At 39.2% G+C, this 20,234-nt stretch overlaps 1 long non-coding RNA gene across 1 annotated transcript in view; it reads left to right on the plus strand.

The window, feature by feature from the left end:
• Positions 1-17,862, plus strand: part of LOC113255120 (uncharacterized) — a 132,321-nt gene extending 114,459 nt beyond the window's left edge. The window contains exons 13-18 of the long non-coding RNA XR_008957593.1: positions 427-594; positions 4,291-4,501; positions 5,640-5,782; positions 5,889-6,085; positions 14,973-16,524; positions 17,465-17,862. This is a non-coding gene — a long non-coding RNA (uncharacterized LOC113255120). The remainder of the gene's footprint in view (positions 1-426; positions 595-4,290; positions 4,502-5,639; positions 5,783-5,888; positions 6,086-14,972; positions 16,525-17,464) is intronic.
• The last annotated feature ends 2,372 nt before the right edge of the window (positions 17,863-20,234 follow it).

Genomic DNA, 20,234 nt, shown 5'->3' on the forward strand with positions numbered 1-20,234 from the left:
CAGGAGTTCTGGTAATTAACAGTGGTATACGTGCGATGAATAATCTGTGCCAAACGTCAATAAATAGAGCCGTCCTTACTATCCTTATATTTAGTGTGATTTGCAGTCATAGCAGTGGCTTAAAGTCAAATGAAGTACATATATGTTGTTGGTTCAAAAGAGGCTACTTTGAAGCCCTGCCTGAGAAACTTGAAAACAGGGAAATAAATATTTTTTTCCTAAGATTAAAATATAAAAACAACTCAGAATGAAACAGAGGGAGGTAAGTAGAGTCATTTTAAAGTAGTCTTTCCCAAATTGTCTTTATTACTCCTTCCACAAATTGGTCAAATCCGCACAACACCTAAGGTGTTATGTAATGTTTCTTTCTTTCTTTCTTTCTTTCTTTCTTTCTTTCTTTCTTTCTTTCTTTCTTTTTTTTTTAAGATTTTATTTATTCGTTTGAGAGAGAGAAAGCATGAGCAGGAGGAGGGGCAGAGGTAGAGGAAGAAGAGGACTCCCCGCTGAGCAGGGAGCCCAACAAGGGGCTCGATCCCAGAACCCTGAGATCATGACCTGAGCTGAAGGTAGACGCTTAACTGACTGAGCCACCAGGTGCCCCATGTTTTTTTCTTAAATTAACTTTATATCAGTTCACCGTTTAAAATGATTTAACCTCATCTTTGTAATACTATTATTGAAATTAAGATGTGATATACTTGTTATATATTTTTTCTAGTAGTCATGATCACGACTGTGTAACTACCTATTCATATAAAAATGCTCATCTTTTTATCACATAAAACGAACTTGTTGGAAACACTGACTTCACAAGTATAACAGACTTAAATCTGAATGAGACTTTAAGTATTTAAAGAAATAGGTATTTCAATTAAAAAAAGGGGAGTTTGTCAGTCTGAGGACAGAACAGAAGCAAGACACCTCAACGAACATCAGCTGACAGCCTCAGCCCTCAGTGGGTGCAGGATGTCCTACCAGGCCCAAGTGATCAGCAGGATCCTTGTCAAGTTTTTCCTTGTCTCCTCTTATGGAGACAGACATTTCAGGTTGTCACAGAGAGCCATTTAAGTTCCCGTGATTTAGTTTATTCATTTTTAAAATAGGGATGTAATGTAGTTCCCAAAGTATTGATATGAAAAACAGTAAAATAATGTCCTTCATAAAAGGTACTTTTACTCTGATCCATATGGGTAGTCAACATGACTTACCAGGCTATCTGAGTTCTTTTGCTCCTGGAAAATTAAGCAAATTAGCGAGGAGGCCTTACACGTCCATCTTATGAGCTTTGTTAGACAGCAAACAACAGCCTTATTAACTTTAATTGACTCTGATAGTTGATTAACTTGCAAGTCCTAGGGAAGACCCTGCTCAGTGATAGATTCACCCAAGGTAGATTCTGTATTGATGTGGACTCCTGGGGGCTAATTGTTTTTCTGTAAGTATCAGGCTGCAAATGCTTCTAACTCTTGTCCTGTCTAGGGTATTAAACAACTGAAATCCAGCTAGAAATATGACATTACCACTAAGAAAAATACAATAGATTCCCAGATCTCAAAGGCTTTATCATCTAACTAAGAGATTCACAAGTATATGTATGAATATTTTTTTTTAATTTGTATCAGTACTTCTGCATATATTGCTTCACAATAATGCTGTGTTACAGTTGAAAAACTGAGTTGTAGAGATTAAAATGACGGGCTGAAAGTCAATCATGAATGTTTAATAGTAGAACTAAGACTAGAGTTCAAAGTTCAGGATTCTTTGCACTGTAGATTCAAACCACGGGAGAGTCTCTAACAATACAGATCCCAGGGTCTCTCCCAGATATTCCAGATTCAGCAATTCCAGGCATGGACTCAGGAGTCTACATTTTAATAAAACTCCAGGTGATTCTGATACAGAGCTTCTGCTTTGATAAGCACTGCGTTGGATCATGCAATGTTTCCAAAAAGTAACTTGAGAGCAATTTCAAAACAACACACCAAGATGTTTAAAATGCTGAAGAATTTTGAAGTATGTTGGGACTTCCGGGGGTGAGGAAGGGATGAGGTCTTTGTGCAGGCTGGTGCTGGCTGGGCACACAGAAGAGACATTTAGGTTATGCGGGGTTCCTTCAATGACTTGGACAATGTCTGCTGATTACTACTGTCAGCTCACACAAGAAATCCTAGGAACATTTGCCCTGGAATTCTTATCCTTTTTTTTTTTTTTAAAATAAAAACTGGACTCAAAATGTCTTAAATTAGGAAAGAATTCAGCATCAAATGTTTCTTTTTTGCCCTTATATGGATTTTTCTGAAAGCTCTGTCTAAAATACCATGTTCTTTCTATGTCGTATTTATTGTGAACAAAGGCAACAGGATTCTGCCCTTGGATGGCTTTCAGGGGAAGAGACAGAACAAAACAACAAAACACTTTATGTTTCTTTTCAACGGCACAGATTTTTATCACGTTAGGGTCAGGGTTGAGTTCAAAATGTTGCTCATTTGGGAGTGAAGAATTTCTGTTTCTCAGATGATATGAAAAATCATAGAGTCAACAAAGTAAAGGAAAACACGGCTACTTTGCAATGATTGTAAATTGAAAAACTACAGATTTCATTATATATGAGTGGACATTTAAGCATGAATACTTATCTTTAATTCATCTCTAAACCCCAAAGTGGAGGCCTATGACTCTGGCAGGCAGGATTTGTTTGGAAGCCTGGCTTTCAACATAGACATCTCTGTTTACTGGGAGCCAGTATGGGATTCCCCCTCAGGGACATGGAAAGTGGCAGGAAGTGACCTTTCAATTGGGCCATTGTCTAAGGAAATGTTCCAATCATCTTTCCCCCAGCCTAGTTGGGTTCACATAATCAACACATTTGTGCAGGAAGGAGGGAGCCCCAGTCAGGGCCAGTCCTCTCCAAACAGCCCTTCCTCATTGGTTATTCCTGTTTGCCTACCATTTGTCTAGCTTTGGAAAATCTCTGTGATTCTGCACTTACATGAATGGTTATTCCCGTTCCCCAAATCATTCACTCAACTTGTACCATACCTAAGACAATTACTATTATAAGGCAGGGACATTTGCCATCTATGGCCTGTGCCATCTCTTAATCTATTCCATAATTTTAATAAAGATGTATTTTTTCTCCTAGGTAGAATGTATGTTTCTGGAGGATATACATCATATAATTTTGAAGTGCTTTTATTTTTATTTTTTTATTAAATTTTTAATCTTAATTCTAGTATAGTTAACATACAGTATTATATTAGATTCAGGTGTACAATATAGTGATTCAGCAATTCTATATATCATTATTCAGTGCTCGTCATAAGTGTACTCTCAATCTCCTTCACCTATTTCACCCGTCCCTCCAACCTCCCCTCTGATATGCTTTATTTTAAACGAGTATCCTCAGTTAATGTTTTTTTCAACAAAACATTTTTTTTACTTGAAGCATACTTCAGAATACATGGTTCTAAAAGGTATATATAAAGCCTTCCATCCAAGAAAAGTAGAATACACATTTTCTCTAAGTACACACAGAAGAATCCCCTGGTTAAATCACATAAAAAGAGACATAACGAATATTACAAATTTAAGAAGACTGAAATCATACCAAGTATATTTCCAGCCACAGTGGTATAAAACTAAGGGTCAAAAATAAAACAGAGTTGGAAAATCTGCAATGTAAATATTAAATATTTAATGTAAATATTAAAGAACACACTACTGCACAAATAAGAAAGCAAACGGCAAATCAAAGTATGTCTCTATGGCCATACCATCCTGAATGTGCCCAATCTCTGAAATGCTTTTTAATTCAGAGCTTCATACATAGTGGTCCCTCAATAAATTAACAAATGAATACATTTTCAGTATTAGTGATTATAATCAGTGTCTTCCTTTTCCTTCTGCTCTATGCTCTGGGAGGCCTTTTAAGAGACTTGTCTTTGAAATGAGATCTGGTGTCAGCCTTGTGTCTCTACTTCCGGGATAAGTGTCATGATGTACCTATCACAAGATGGAGAGGCAAAAGTGAATGAACTAAGGCAGGGCCAGAGCTGCTGGTCAAAATTATGAAGAAGGCAAGATTTATTTTCAGTATCTTCTAACACCTCTGCCCAAGGTCATTGAGTCTCTCTAGATGGCCTCTGCTTTACCAGGGTAAAAGTTGACCGTGTTGACCAAAATACTCACCAATGTTAGGAATGCATCTCATCCAAAATTTTCCTTACCTGTCATTTGTCAAAATTTACCTGTACTGTATTTCAAATGTCCTCTTATCTTGCTGTCTCCTAGGTGACGTTGCTTAGGAATGGATGAATGAAATAAATGAATCTTTGTTAATGTAAGAACTAGCCAATACAGGTATCCTTCTCAAGAATCAAGATGCCTTAACTCTACTCCACATCATATGTCAAACAGGAAATGCAAATGAAAACAGCAATGGAATAACACACATACCTACTAGAATGGCCAAAATCCAGAACACTGACAACACCAAATGCTGGTGAGGATGTGGAGTATTAGGAACTCTCATTCATTGTCGGTGGGAAAGGAAAATGGCATATAGTCACTTTGGAAGACAAGTTGTCCGTTTCTTACAAAACTAAACATACTCTTACCATTTGATCTGGCAGTTGTGCTGCTTGGTAATGTACCCAAAAGAGTTAAAAACTTACATCCATACAAAAACCTGCCCATGGAAGCTGGAAGCAACCAAGGTGTCCTTGAGTAGGTAAATAAACTGTGGTTCATCCAGACAATAAAATATTATTCAGCACTAAAAAGAAATGAGCTGCCAATCTCATTCCAATGGAGGAAAATTAAATGCATATTACTAAGTGAAAGAAGGCATTCTGAAAAGCTATATACTATGACTAACTCTGTGACATTCTGGAAAAGGTAAAACTATGGAGGCAGTAAAAAGATCAGTGGTTGCTAGGGCTGGTGGAAGGGAATAGGAAGAGCACAGAAGAGTTATAGGACATTGAAACTACTCTGTATGATACTATAATGGTGGATATAAGTCATTATACATTTGTCCAAACCCATAGAATGTAAAGCTCCAAGAGTGAACCCTCATGTAAGCTATGGACTTTGGGTGATTATAATGTGTCAGTGTAGGTTCATCAGTTGTATCAAATGTGCCACTCTGGTGGGGGGTGGTGATAATGGGGGAGGCTGTGCAAGTGTGGGGGTCGGGGGTGAATAGGAAATCTCTATACCCTCTGTTCCATATTGCTGAGAACCCAAAACTGCTCTAAAAAATGAAATCTATTAAAAAACGCCCTCAGTTTAAAGGCTCTTTGGAAGTCATGCTAAGTATATCGATTAGTTCTTAAAATCTCTTAAATGTAGTCCTTCTTTTCTGTTTGCATGGTTGCTGTCCTGATTTTGGCAAAAGCTTCCAAATTGTTTTTTGTTTTTTTGTTTTTTTTTACTTCTGTGTCAGCAACCCTTCCTATAATCTGTTGCCAGATTAATCTTCTAAAACATGTCTTTTATCATGTCACTCTTTGGCTGAAATTGCCCTCCTTGACCTCCATTGTTTACACTGCCTGGAGGGCAGACATAAACATGTAAGCCACCTTTTTCTCCTTCTTCATGGAAGACATTAATAATCAATCATGCTTTGTTTCTCTAAGAGCCAGTGGCCTCAGAATTCTCAACACAGAGTTCTAATGAACCACTGTCAATTGCTAAGAGATAGGTTTGACGAAACTTCTTTGTCACACTTGGACGACAACAAGAGATCCAGAGTGAAAAGCTCACACCCAGTGAAGTCAATGTAAGCTGATCCCACTCTATCTTCCTGTGGATGAAGGTTTGAAATATTTCTGCTCTGCTTTAGCAAATTCAGAACCTGTCTGCTAAACATGCTCTCTTCTATCCAGACTCTGGGCCGCTGTTTCTGAGCTTATGGAACATGACCAAGGAGATGCAGCCAGTACGTAGCAGCACGAAGATTTCTGCTTGGCTGTCTGCTGTCTAACCGTTGGACCTTTGTACTTTATCACCACAAGTACAGCCTTCTGCCTGGAGATGCTCTCCCTCCCCCAAGACTGATTAGATGACTGCTTTTAGAATTTCAGTGAGTAGCATAAAATATTGAAGGAAAGTGATAAATGTCAGGATGCTTCAAAGGAAGAAATGTGATTGGTTTGTCATAAGTTATCAGATGATGCTCAGAGATTGGATTCGTATTTTATTAGTAGAAATATAAAGTAATGGCAACTGACTAGGTGTATGGTAGAGAAGGGAAGAGAGAATCTTGGAGGCTACAGTATGGTTGTTCTGAGGAAAATAAGGGGCAAGGGCTCAAAACCTTCTAGAATAGGCTATCACAGAGGAAAAAAGGAAAAAGGAAAGATGGGTAGCCTGTTGTGAGACCATGCCAAAGAGAGGGCATAATGAGAAAATGAGTGATGTGAAATGATCTTCTCAGCTTAGCTGGAAAGAATGTAGTTCATACCACACATCTCCAACACTAATAAAACTGCTGTTCCCTAAACTGTGTTTGCTGAATGGCAGTGGCTAAGAAGCCAGATCGAGCTGGGGGAGAGATTGGAAGCCATGAGCATTCCCTTTGGTAGGAGAGATCCTCTCAGTTTTAATCTTTAGGCATTTGAACTTTAATCTTTAGGCATTTGCATTTATGAAAGAAACTTGAGATAAACCAGCAGTTGTCAAATGAATGAGGGCTGGCCTGAACCTTCTAGTTGCGTCTTATACCACAAACCCTCAAAAGTTCTCCTATATAGGATTGGTCCTGGAAACAGATCTTACTGGGGAGGAAAAGGTGAGGGCATGCTGCTTCTTCTCTGTGCCCCATAGTTTTAATTGAGCCTCAAGTGAATTTCCTTAGAAGTCAATGGTGGCTCCATGTCCCAGAAGGGACAGGGGAAGTGTGTGAAACAAGATGAGAGGTGGGACCATTATTCCCAGAACTCCTCTGACTTCTTTTTAGACCCTGGTCAAGGATAGAGCTGTTTGTTGCAATAAAATATCCAGTAGCAGGAAGTTGAAAAGGAGGTTATACTAAAAAAAGACCCCCCAAACAAACAAAACAAAAACCCATGCTAATTTTAGCTCCATTCAAAACCTAGGGGAAAAAAAATCAATGTTTACAAAATTAAGATTAATGGGCTGCCAAAATTCAACTCATTAGTTAGCAACAATGTAGTGATGAAGTTTGTGCTGGTTGGATTTAAAGAAAATTAAAACTATGTTGTTGGGAATGCCTATTCCCTTGCATATTTGGCTTAATGATTATGGACTTTTCTGCTAAAAGTACTGGTAGCCAAGGAGTGAGTCTAAAAAACCCTTCCTAAGAGTTTACCCACTTCACTTGACATGAAGGGGGTCTTGTCAGGATATGTTGAGTGCTGAAGATCATGGTTATTACAGCTTAAAAGCTTTTGCAGATATTGATCTGGACATTAGAGTGACCCTCCTTGTGTAGATAAAATACTCTCAGAGACCAGAAGGAAGTATACCAGAAAAAGGCAAACACTGAGACTTCTTTTCTTTTTGACAAATAGGGAACTCTTTTCCTCTTTCCAGGAAGTGATGTGTTGAGATGAAGTCTCTGGAAGCCCATAGGGTGGGTGGACTGGTTGGGTGTGCCTGTGTATAAAGGTCTTGCCTTATACAATATCTCTGTGCTGGAGGTCGGCATATAGCAGGCTGTCCTGGGTCGGGGGGTGATAATTGAACATAATGAGAGGACTGAGCCTGTTTATAATGCTAAGCTGAGATAGCACAGGCAGAAATTCCTAGCTCAATGTCTGGCACAAAATAAGGAGTAAAATGTTCGTTTGGTGTTTATATTGTTGTAGTCATCTTTCTTTCTTCCTTTCTTTCTTTCTTTCTTTCTTTCTTTCTTTCTTTCTTTCTTTCTTTCTTTCTTTCTTTCTTTAAGATTTTATTTATTTATTTGACAGAGAGAGAGAGAGACAGGGAGCCTGATGCGGGGCTAGATCTCAGGACTCTGGGATCATGCCCTGAGCTGAAGGCAGACACTTAATGACTGAGCCACCCAGGCGCCCCCCTTTATTTATTTTTGTTCAACTTTTAGAGTTGCTTTATTGCTTCATCAGGGAATCTGAATTAAACCTTCTGACTGGTGATCAATTCATCAGAAAAAATGATATTTTATTTCATGTAGGTCTTATAACTGGCATTGGCATGCAAGAGCTCTCTGATTTCAGAAAAGAGTGGTAAAAGTTTGTCTTTGAAAATTCTCTTAGAGTCCTACGAAATGTAAATCTGGGTTTCCTTGAGTCTGATTCCTCTGTCTGATATCTGGACAGGAGTTAGCAGTTATAGCAGTTGGTCTTCAAAGGAGCAAATGGGAGAGTACATTCTTTCATAGAATCTTTATAGATGGAAAGGGCCTTTAGAATCCTCTGGCTTAATAATGTTCACGTGAAGACACTGTTTTCTCCAAAGTCACAAGTTAATGGCAGAGAAGGGATTAGAGGCTAGCTCTTTTGATTTCTGGGCCAATATTCCTTTTCCTTAATAGAAGATTAGAGATTTTTTATTTCTCGCCTAAGTCTTCTGAGTAGCCTTCTGAGGCTATGTAAACTGTAAACTGGATGAAACCTAAGTTTTCCTGAAGGGACACCTGTCCTTACAAGGTGGTAGGAGAGAGGTCAGTAGGACTATATTATTATTGCAGTCTTTCCAGGCCCATTTGCCAACTGTCACAGGCCATCCCAGAAGGATGGATAAGATTAACGGATCTATAGCTAGTCCCTCCCTGGGCTGTGATATAACCGCAGGTGCGGTTTTCCTTTTACTGCATATCAGCTACCAAGAGACTGCTCCAAGTGAAAACACATTCCCTTGAGGAGTTAGGGAAGATGGAGAGGGCAGCTTAAGATTCCAAGGAGCAGAATGAGAGTTCTCTGAGTGGAATCTGGCAATATTTCTGTCTTTGCCCATCCTCATTCTGCCCACACTTCTGAGAATGCCAAATGCAGGATGCAGAAGAAAGACTACTCCTTACACTTACCCCCCAGTGTATGTTCCTGCACGTTTGGGAGTAGAGAGGTGCTGGTCTCATGAAATTTCTATATATTAAGTAGAGATTGGAGGGTTTGGCTGGGAGAAAGTGAAGAATACATTAATGGAATGGGGGAAAGAATAAATAAGAACTAGAGCTAAAAATAATTTCAGGTTGTTAATCATGATAAAGCTGATTAATTTAAAAGGAGTTAAAAGTGCAGATAAGATCCTGGGTAGCTACCTTATCACAGAATCTTTGAGACCACAGTTCCAGTCAGTAGATGTTACCAGAAGAGTTAATTAGCCCAAACTGTGGCTGCTAGTTCCTTAGCTGTCTTCAACTTGAAGTTTTTTTTTTTTTTTAATAAGTTTTAAAGCTAATTAGGATACACCTGGGATTCATGGCCTAAGCCAGTGGAGTTTCCCCCGGGGGTTACTTTTTTATACCAAAATTTAAAAAAAGGAAAAATGTCAGATGAAAAACATAATCTTTAGATTCACACACACAAAAAATGGCATAACCATTTCAACTCAGCAGACCACAAGGCCAAACAAGCTTTGGCTAGAATCGAATGCTGTGTGCTTCTGTTCAGAGAAGAGGATGCTTCCCAGATGCGTCTGGGGGACTACCTGCCTTACTCTTAGTTATCATTACCTCTAACACAGGATGTGGTGTCGCTGGCTGGTAATCTGGAAATGGCCTGTTTATTTTTACAGATCTGTAGAAGAGACTCAATAGTTGTAAAGGATGGAAGGGTGCAAAGCAGCTTGGAACTCACAACAAAGGAAGCCGGGACCAAAAATTTAGATAAAACAACCTGTGACCATGGGATCTGCTCCTTGTATCTACTGAACACATGCCAAATGGATTCTAGCTTCAAAGAAAAGCCAGTTCTTCCTCCCCACCTTGCAGCCCGTGATTGTTGAACATCCAGACACCTGTTTTTGTTGTTGTTGTTGTTTTGTTTTGTTTTTTTTTTAAGTTCAAGGAACCTTGGTATTCTTCCCAATGCTAGGGCTGGTTCCTTTAAGAGTTTCATAAAGAGGGGCGCCTGGGTGGCACAGTGGTTAAGTGTCTGCCTTCGACTCAGGGCGTGATCCCAGTGTTCCGGGATCGAGCCCCACATCAGGCTCCTCCACTATGAGCCTGCTTCTTCCTCTCCCATTCCCCCTGCTTGTGTTCCCTCTCTCGCTGGCTGTCTCTATCTTTGTCAAATAAATAAATAAAATCTTAAAAAAAAAAAAAAAGAGTTTCATAAAGAAGAGAAACTTCCCCCAGAGCTGCATAGGCTGGTGGTTCTCTGTTTCTACCAGGCCTTTCTGGATAATGTCCCTCACATTAAAGCCCCATCACAAGCTGGAGAAAGAGGTTTCTCCAAATGCTCAGTGGGGACAGTGTTACTGCTAAGTTCCTGCTTTTGCAGGTGACAATCTTCTGTTCTCTCTCCTGAGAAGAGATGTGCTTGAGGTGAGTCTAGGCCCTCCATGGGACTTCCTGTCTGCTCTCTCCAAGATGCAAAAGCTGATTTCTAATTGAATACTCTTTACACTAGAACTTGCATACTGTCAATTAGTACTTTCCTCTAACAGAGTCAGGGGCTGAGGAAATTTGGGAGAAATACTTTATGTTTTTCCTATATTCAGGAAATAAACAAATAAGCTCCAATGCCCAACACCTAGAGAATCATAAAATGAAGAATATGGATGGGCATAGAGAACTAAGAATTAGGGCTTATGAGTGACAGAGCTTGTGAGTGACAGAATCAGAACTTGGGTCTCTTTACTTCTAGTTTCATGATCTTCCCACACCCCACGAGGTGCCATGTGGCCTCCCATGTTGCTTTGCGGTAGTCAGGAAGGAAAAACCGTAGACCGTGTGGGGCGGTGGTGTACTGTTGAAAAGCTTTGCCTTGTGTAAGCACATTCGGCTCATATATATTTGACTTTCTCCAAGGGAGAGTTTGGGGAAGCCAGGGTGTATTTATCAGCTCTGTCTTTTCCTCCCTTGCCTTTCCGTCCCCAGAACCAGGGCATGTGGTTGCTCCCTGGCGCAGGGAATGCTTGGATATGGGGGACCACCCAGGCTGCACGCCCGTGACCACTGCAGAAGTCACCACAGCAGCGCAGGGAGAATGGGCTGGCTTTGAAGTTCAGGGATGGAAGGACCGGGGCTATTTCGGGTTTGGCCTGAGGTAGCTCACACTTTTTATAATCCTGCCCCCAGTATCTGCAAACAGGGAGACACCATACTACATTACATTACATTAAAAGAAATTAAAAAAAAACCCCTGCAAGTCATAAAAAATAATCTTTCGTGTGGTTGTGAAGCAGTTCTCTTGTTGGTGGAGGTGACGGTGGCAGAGGGTAGAGTTAGTCATTGATTGCGTGTTTGTGAACGTTAGACCTCTGTACTATCTGAAGGTGAGCAACTTATTTCCCAGTCAGACACCTCAGAAATGCTGGCCAATCTTCACATGATACAGCCATGTGAAGCTTTCTACATTTCCAAAAGTGAGTCAGGAAATCTGCCTCAAAGTGTAGCCAAACGACACTGTGTGAACCTGCGGCAATTTTAACGTAATTGACAGAATTAAGTTCCCGCCATTTGCTACCCTGTGACCTTGAGAAAGTCCTAACTTCCCTGCCTCAATTCCCTATCTGTAAAATGGAGCTAATGAGGTCAGTGGGTTCTTGGAAGGATTAAATGACGTAGTGTGTGTAAAGCCCTAAACATGGTGACTAGCTGGTACAACTAATCAAGAAATGCTGATTCTTATTACTTGTTAGGCAGGTGGCTTTATCATATGAGGCTTTTTGTGAGAGTGGCTCTTAGTATGTGGAAGTCATCGGAAGTCCAGCCAAGCTTGAGACCGACCAAAGGGATATGGTTTGGCTCTATTATCTAAGCTCTGAGCCAAGCCGTCAAAAAGGATTGAACACATATTAGAAGGAAAAATATATTAAGTGATGAGGTGGGTGTGACTGAGACCATAAAGAATCAATGCCACAATATTATTATTGGTTTGGCTCCTCGTCATCTATAAACATTGAGCCTGGTTAGAGTGGTTCAGTTTCAGACTCATTGACAGATTCTTCATTTTACTTTTAAAATCTTGGGCGTATTAGGGAAAGGATTTATACATTTTTTGCTCTATTTTAAAATGTCACTATGTGTAGCTCATGCATACGTCTATATCTTTGTCTCGTATTTTGTAAAGCATCTCCAGGTTTTTGATCTGATAACCATTGTGCTTTTCAAATCAGATTTGGTTTGAGATTGAATTAGATGACAAATAATGAAGTGGTTTGTTTTATCACATTGTATCAGGAACATAGAGTGTGGAAGCTTTGCCCCTATTCTTCTTTCTGTTCCCGGGATCTGTGCTCTCTGAGTGTAGTGGGGACCATGAGCAAAGAGGTCTTCTGTCCTCATTTGGGTTAAGACACACACTATTCCCATGAAAGAAAGCTCAAAACATTCCTTTGGGAAGAAGCATTGTGTTTGTGTTGCTTAGAACTTGAACCTATTCTAGGGCTATGCCCATCTTCTTTGGGCCAGTAAGTCAGAAGCCAGTTAGGAAATGGAGAAGTAACAATGATCCAGACCTTGTAGGAACTGAGGCAGGGTCTCTGATCAATAATGCCATCTATCAGAGTAGAGAGGGGAAAGAAAATGAAGGCTTAGTAGCACATTGAGAAATTTTGGAGGAAGAAAAAGATATATGACTATTTCCCTAGAATATTTACTCCACTTTTTAATGCCCGTAATCAAATTTCTCTAGTTTTTACTGCTTATCCTTTGCTATCCAGAAGGTTTATACCTTATGTCTGTGAATTGATTTTTGTGAGGCAGCATCTATTTCTATTTGTGTTTGTTTAGTGCCTAAGTTCAGTGCCTGCTATTTCCTGAACTTTGTAATAACTTACTGTGTATGAGAACTTTTTGACTAATTACAAGTAAGTACTCTCTGAGTTACTGTGGGAGTTTGTTCATACCCTGCCCCTCAATCCTTGAATTCTGAACAGACTAAAGCAACTTAGGTGCTCACAATTCTTTGTTTCCTCAACTCAGGCTTCTCAAGATGCTTTAAAATCATTCTTTACAAGCATAAAACTTCTCTAACCATCTTTTTCCTTTCATAAGATTTATAATTTTCTTTCAATCTTTTTTCTTTTTTTTATTTTTAGAGGTGATTTAACATGTAAGATAACTTGTAAGTATCAGGCCAACTCATTTGTCTTGTTTCAGTTTAGAAAAATGCTAGCACCAAGTTCTCTTGCTGCCAAAGCATAGATTTCATGCTGTTCATAGTCGTTTCTACCAAGGGGACAATATGCACTCAATTGCCAACACTCCATTGGGACTCTGACAAAGGAATTTTATTATGCCCACTTTCAGTTGGATGCAGTGAAACCCTTGCCAGGGGCACGGCAGTGGCTACTGCTCATGCCCCAGAATTGCTGTGTGGTCAGGTCAGGGCTTTTTTCTTAATACTCGCTGGGTCAGACTTTCTTGTGGGTTTGTGTGTGGGAGGCAAGGCAGACACTGTGTGTCAAGGACAGGCCCTCTGCCTCTCGTGTAGGGAAATTACTGCCACATGAAGGTAGGGCAGGAAGCCAGAGGCTGTCCCAAAGCCTTCGCCTTTGGATAATTTGCCTCCTCTCCTATGAGCAAGAGTACTTATGCTGGGGCTAGAGAATTGTGTTCCTGGAACATGAGCTCCCTACCGCCAGCCTCTCTTGCAAGTTGAAAGCCAAGCATCTTTGTTTTTTTTTTTTTTTTTTAAAGATTTATTTATTCAACAGAGATAGAGACAGCCAGTGAGAGAGGGAACACAAGCAGGGGGAGTGGGAGAGGAAGAAGCAGTCTCATAGCAGAGGAGCCTGATGTGGGGCTCGATTCCATAACGCTGGGATCACGCCCTGAGCCAAAGGCAGACGCTTAACCGCTGTGCCACCCAGGCGCCCCAGAAAGCCAAGCATCTTTGGATGTCACATTGTCATGTATTGTAACCAGATTGCCTAAAGGAATTCAACCATTGAAAAGGTCGCCTAACTTAGCTGTGTGTTTAAGGTTACAAATCTAAAGGAGTAAATGTTTCCATCAAATCTAATCGTCCCTTCTTGGGCACACAGAATCATTTCAGTAGGAACTGTAGCTAATACTACAATTTCAGGGTGAATTGTGTGTAAGTTCCTGTTCAAACTGAAAAACCCAGAAGTGGCTGTAGGTGTTCTTCAAAGGATGGTAAAAGTATAAATTTATGTCAAAAATACCCCATGCATGTTGTAAAGACTGACTAGATCAGAGATCTTTGATTCCACTTTCAAACTCACCAACTATTTATACATGAAAATAATCACCTCTTTGGTTGAAAATCACAATTTTTAGTTTGGGAATTTGATTCACCTGATGAGAGTGAAAAGAATCTCTTTAGAAAAGAAATCAGGCAGGGTGTCTGGGTGGCTCAGTTGGTTAAGCATCTGAGTCTTGCTTTTGGTTCAGGTTATGGTCTCAGGATCATGGGATTGAGTGCGTCAGACTCTGGCTCAGGGGGGAGTCTGCTTGAGATTCTCTCCCTCTGTCTCTGCCCCACCCCCCACTAGTTCTCTCTCTCTTTTCTCTCTATGTCTCAAATAAATAAATCTTAAAAAAAAAAAAAAAGAAAAGAAATCAGGCAGTTCTCATTGTCTTTGTGACCAAAGCTTCCATCCTTAGGTGATTTGATTTTAAAAAGATAAAGGAGCTGCAATAATCAGAAAGACTGCATTACTAGAAGCATCTTGAAATTAAGAGGGAGCCACGTAGAGGATTTCTGCTGCTAGTAGAGAATAATTTCCTCTGCCTTTGCATTATTCATCTCATGTAAATTTTGATAAAGTTCATCACTGTGATTATTATTTCATTTACCACATTTTATATGTTTATAGCACAATTTCCACAGTAGGATCTTTTTTCTTTACAGATTAACATAAATGTGTGTATTCTGGATGGAAAAGGGAACCTTTTTAGAAGCGGGTACTTGACACACATCACCCTAGCTCACTGCATTCAGAACTTTCTGCAGTATGATCATCTCTACCATGAGGTCTTGAAGTGGGCTTTTTAGGCCATGATACTACGCACCATGTACGTATGCGCCTACAGCAGATAATACCTACTGCAAACACCAGGTAGTATACAGATCATTTAATGTGCTCACAACTACTCTGTGAGATGGGAATAGTAATCCTAAATTTTGTGACTGAGATTCTTGGATTCGTTGACTTCCTCAAACTCACACAATTGCTAGAATGGAAGGGCCAGGATTCTAAACCAGGATTCTGTAATGGGAGAATTCATGTTCTTTTTACAGTCACATTCAATGCAGGAAATTCAGCCTCCTTGAAAAAAATCCTGGGCTTAGAAGCAACCAAAATGAGGATATGCCTAGTTACAATGACTTTGTGTGACAGTATCCTGAAACTGCTGTGAGCCCCCTTGGAACTCTCCTGACTGGATTGGTTTTATAGATTCATTCAACTTCAGCATTGAGAAGAGGCTTAAAGGTCATCCAGCCCAACTCCCAGGAAGCCATCTAGCCTGTGCTGGATACTATCTAGGTTCTCTTGAGGCAGGCAGTCCATTCTTTCTTGGAACAGCACAAACTCATAGGAAGTTCTTTATATTCAGCCAGAATAAGCTACAAAATAAGCCTAATCCATCTTCTGCATAACAGTCCTTAATAAGATATTTGAAGGGAATTCCAAATTCTCTCAATTTTTTTTTTCTAAGCAGTCCCAGCACTTTCAACTGCACTCTGTAGGGTATGTTGCATTTCATTTTTGACCCTGTATTCTCTCCCCTGAGTACTGTGCAGTCTTAGAAGGTAGCGTTACGAACGAAGCAGCACGCATCAGGACTGACTTAACCAGACTGGAGTAGGACTGTCCTCTAGGAGTTTTACATTTGCCAGGCACACAAAGGGTTGCAGTTTAATTCTGACTGAGCCTCCTTCACACTATCCCCTCATCCCAAGAGATGTGGGCCTCAGTCTCCATCCAAACTCAAGAATTCTGAAGTCTTGCCATAGTTTCAGGAGAGAACCCTTAAAGAAGAGAGTCAAAGTACACATGTTTGCTTCCAGGAAAAGAGGCAAGAAGATGGAGAGGCAATTTTTAGCGTAGTAGGTCTTTGTCAAGTACTCTGACTCTCTAAACTTATGCCTGAGTGTTAATGGGGATAAGGTGTGGAGTGACTGGTCAGAAGTAAATGAATAGAAATTGTATTTTTTCGAATGTCTAAGAGATACTAAGAGACAGAAGGCAGTGCTTTTTCTAACCGGCTGTGATTCCAGTGTAAGGGTCAGTAATTTTGCTCCTGTGTTAGTTCTTGCAGTCCCCTGGGATGTAATTCACTGCGGCCAGAATGGATTCGCTATGCACAGGAGTCATCCTTCTAACCTGCCATGTCCATAGGTATGTGAGGATCTAGGGTGCAGCTGAGAGAATTGTATCCTGCTGATTCATACTCAGAAGGTGGGCAATGTATTTTTGTGTCTTTTAGTGCACATGTGTGGGTATTATTGGCACACAATGAATTTTCTGTTCTTTTGTGAATATGTAAGATGATAAAGAATGACTTTCAAAAGTATAAATTGAACACACAAATAGTATATTGTGTTCCATTTCAGTTAGTAGAATAAGTATAATTTTTGTATGAAATATAGTCAGATATTTATTTATTATATTTAGTTTAGATACTCCTAACAGACAGCTATAGGATATTCAGCACTCTCTGGATCAGATTTGAATTAATGACCTAGTTTGTAAAACCCCCGTTCCATGTTCATCAAGCATATCATTGTATTTAAATTTCTAGTACATTTAAACGTAAAACAAATCATATTTTCATTTTAAAGGATTGTTTTAATCTTACATGATAGCACGCATCTTTCAGCAATTTAAGAACAAATGGAAGAAAAAGTCTTAAAAGTAAACTGCTTTAAGCCATCTGAATTTGACATGTAAACATTTTCTCACCTACTTGTGTGTGTGTGTGTGTGTGTGTGTGTGTGTGTGTAAACCTGATCTCTTCAAAGCTGTGTTTAGAGATGAGATAGGATAGGAAGGCATACAAGCACTTGTTTTGCATTGACAAATTTCAACAGGCATTTTATGTGAGGGTGAAATAATTGGGCCCATTAAAAAAACTGATATGTTTCTATCCTGAAAAAAGCCTGAAATGTTTCAATATCTGGACTTGCCAAAAGTGCCCATATTTCCCACATTCTCAACATAAATCAAACTCATATATTCAGTGTCCAAGCACCCATGCACAGAAAGATTCTGAAAGAGAAAATTCTTGAAAGACACAGAACAAAGAACGAGAAGAGGAGTCCTTTAACCGTAAAGCTGTAATTTATTAAGTGTCTTTAGAATTCATGTAAGGGGCCTCTGTCTTTTTGTTCTCTTGTAGGTCTCTAAGTCCACTGATGACAGGAACATCTTCAGTGGTTCCAGAGACAAGCTGCTGGAAATCCTGCACATTTATCTTCTAGAAGGAAGTGAGCTGATTAGGATAGTGGTCCCTTCAGAAAGAACCTCCCCCAAAACTTTAAAGGACTCCAGATTAAGCCATGTCCATTTCTGGGTCCCTAAAGTGGTTCATGAAAGTCAGGGACCACTTGCTTAATATTAGGTGATTTCAAAAGCTTTAAGATTCTAAGGGGAGAGTGAAGGTGGGGAAGGTGATGGTGAATAAATTGTGAGAACCTACGAAATAACAGGGCATCTCTTTAATTCCAAGCATCATGTTCTACCTCACATTGTATCTTTCAATTAAAAAAAGGAAAATGTGTCTTATTTAAAAACAAATTTTTTCTCTATTAATATTCAGTACTTAATATATCAGTACAGATCCATCATTCATTAGATCTAGGTAGATCACAACCTAATTACAAATTCAAAAACGTAAGTCAGATCAACTCAATTGCTCAAGGCCATGTATTTGCCAGCTAAGAGTGTGCACCGAACATTTTCTGTCCTTGGACTGGTGTACTGGGCAATGCTGCTTTTCTGTAAGAATTTGTTCATATGTTGGATTTAACACAATTTTGCTTATCAGCTGAAAATGTTTAACTTATACCCACTCATGTAATATAAAGTATAAACTTAAGTCAATGATCTAGAAAATTCAGGGCAAAGTAGTTTTAATCATTTGGATCTTCCTAAAGATTCTGATTTCTTTTTTAACCTGAAAAAATAGGTAATTACTCAATAGCCTTAGCTCTAAAATATATCTGACAGGTTATTTTTATTTGTTTGGTTTTCAGAAATCATATCCATGCTTTCTACCCTCTGTAGTTTTTAGCAAAATGAATCAAAGCCACTCTGTACCCAAAGATAACACCAGTGTTGTCTTTTTTTTTTTTTTTTCTTTCTGAACATTACCGGGCTTTACCTCAAGTGCTATGCAGTAAATTTGCAGGGAAAGAAAAATTTTATTAAATTATAACTGAGAGGAGCTGATTTTTTCTACATAGCAAACAAAAAATTCCTTCATGAAAGGCTATAAAACCCATATTATTTACCAGAGAGACCTTTCCTGTCTCCCAGGTAAACACTTACAGTGTGTAGACTTGTGTAAATACATATTTAGGAGTGGCTAAATATGGCGAGGTATTTTTAAAGCCGTATTTACAAAGCTGAATACATATATTGGCATTTTGGTATGTGTAAGTTGTGTATGCTGCTCGGCTGTCTATTCAAGATTCTAGTAGGACTCTGGGAGATATACCTTGGATATAGGGACTGAATTTCAAAACATTCATCTTTAATCAAAATTACTAAGGACAGGTCCTTAAATCATTTCAAAAGGGTGAAAATTTTCAACAAATGGAGTTCAGGTCTTTCTTGCCAGTTTGACTTCAGGAAAATTGTTTCAGAAATGCAGGAATCATTCGCGGAAGCAAGTCTCCCTTTCTGAACATCTTTGTGCATAAAATAACTATGATTTCACTTTCGGCTCAGAATATTACCAAATACTTAAAGATAGAATCCATATGATGGAAGGGTCAACCATGAAATTTTAGTTAAGGGGAAAAATGTCATTATTTTAAAAATACTTTAAACACATTATTTTTAAAATACTTTAAATCACACAAAAATGTAAGTGATAAAATCTGCTTGTTGCTAATTCAATAGCGGGAAGCTTCCTATGATAATGCAGTGAAACTCCGTCTCGAGGATTCCCGATGTCCATGTTCCTTCTTTGCTTCTTGGGAAACATGTTGTCTGTGAGGAAGAGAGTGTGATAGTAACAGAGGTTGTAGGTACATGAAAGAGTTCTACCTCTGCTTCTGTCTGCAGCAACTCAAAATGAATGAGGATCCCATTTGTGTAAAAGCCTTTTTTAAGACAGACAAGTTGAGAGTCTATATAACTCCAGAGCTTGGGCTATCTCAGGGGCCTTTGGCTAAGGAGTCTTCTGTTTCATTTCTAATGCAGCACACAGCTATTTCTAAATGTTCTCAATATCCTGCAATGGAATAATTGAAAATCTTATTATGGTAAACTGTATGGGGACAAAGATTATTCAATCAGTGAAATGATTTCTCCAATAAAACTTGCACTAAGCTGAGTTTAACTTTACAAAAATATACGTCATATGTACATATTTTTCCCAAAGTACCAACGCCACAGATTTTGGTTAAACTTGCTGGGTTCTAAAATTTTCAATTTAGAAGGAAAGAAAGAAAGAAAAAGAAAGAAAGAAAAAGAAAGAGAAAGAAAGTTTATTTTAAAATATTATGACAGTACTATAAGGCCTCTGGAATGTAGAAGCTTCTAATATATGTGCTGACACAATTTTAGCCTTAACTGTGAATGGGTGTGCTCTATACATATTACTTATATGCCAGTATTTTAGACTTGGAAAACAAACTTTGCTGGCAAAAGACAATCCTTGTTTCAGAATTTTAAAAAATATACGAGCAGGCACCAACACCTTTGCATTACAATTTTTATTATGTTTATCCCATCCTTAATGTTACTCTGTGGCTAAGTATCTCATTTCCATGTAAACTTCCATTAGGAACACAAATTGCTGACACCATATCTACTGACAGAAATGCCACAACATAAATTACGCCAAGAAAATGCTGCTTTGGGTGGGGGGCATGGCAGGGGGAACTAAGCCAGATAAAAAGCCACTGTGCTACTGCCCAGCCTGCAACCCTGTCCCGCTG

This window comes from Ursus arctos, unplaced genomic scaffold (assembly GCF_023065955.2).
Source record: "Ursus arctos isolate Adak ecotype North America unplaced genomic scaffold, UrsArc2.0 scaffold_5, whole genome shotgun sequence".
Taxonomy (NCBI): domain Eukaryota; kingdom Metazoa; phylum Chordata; class Mammalia; order Carnivora; family Ursidae; genus Ursus; species Ursus arctos.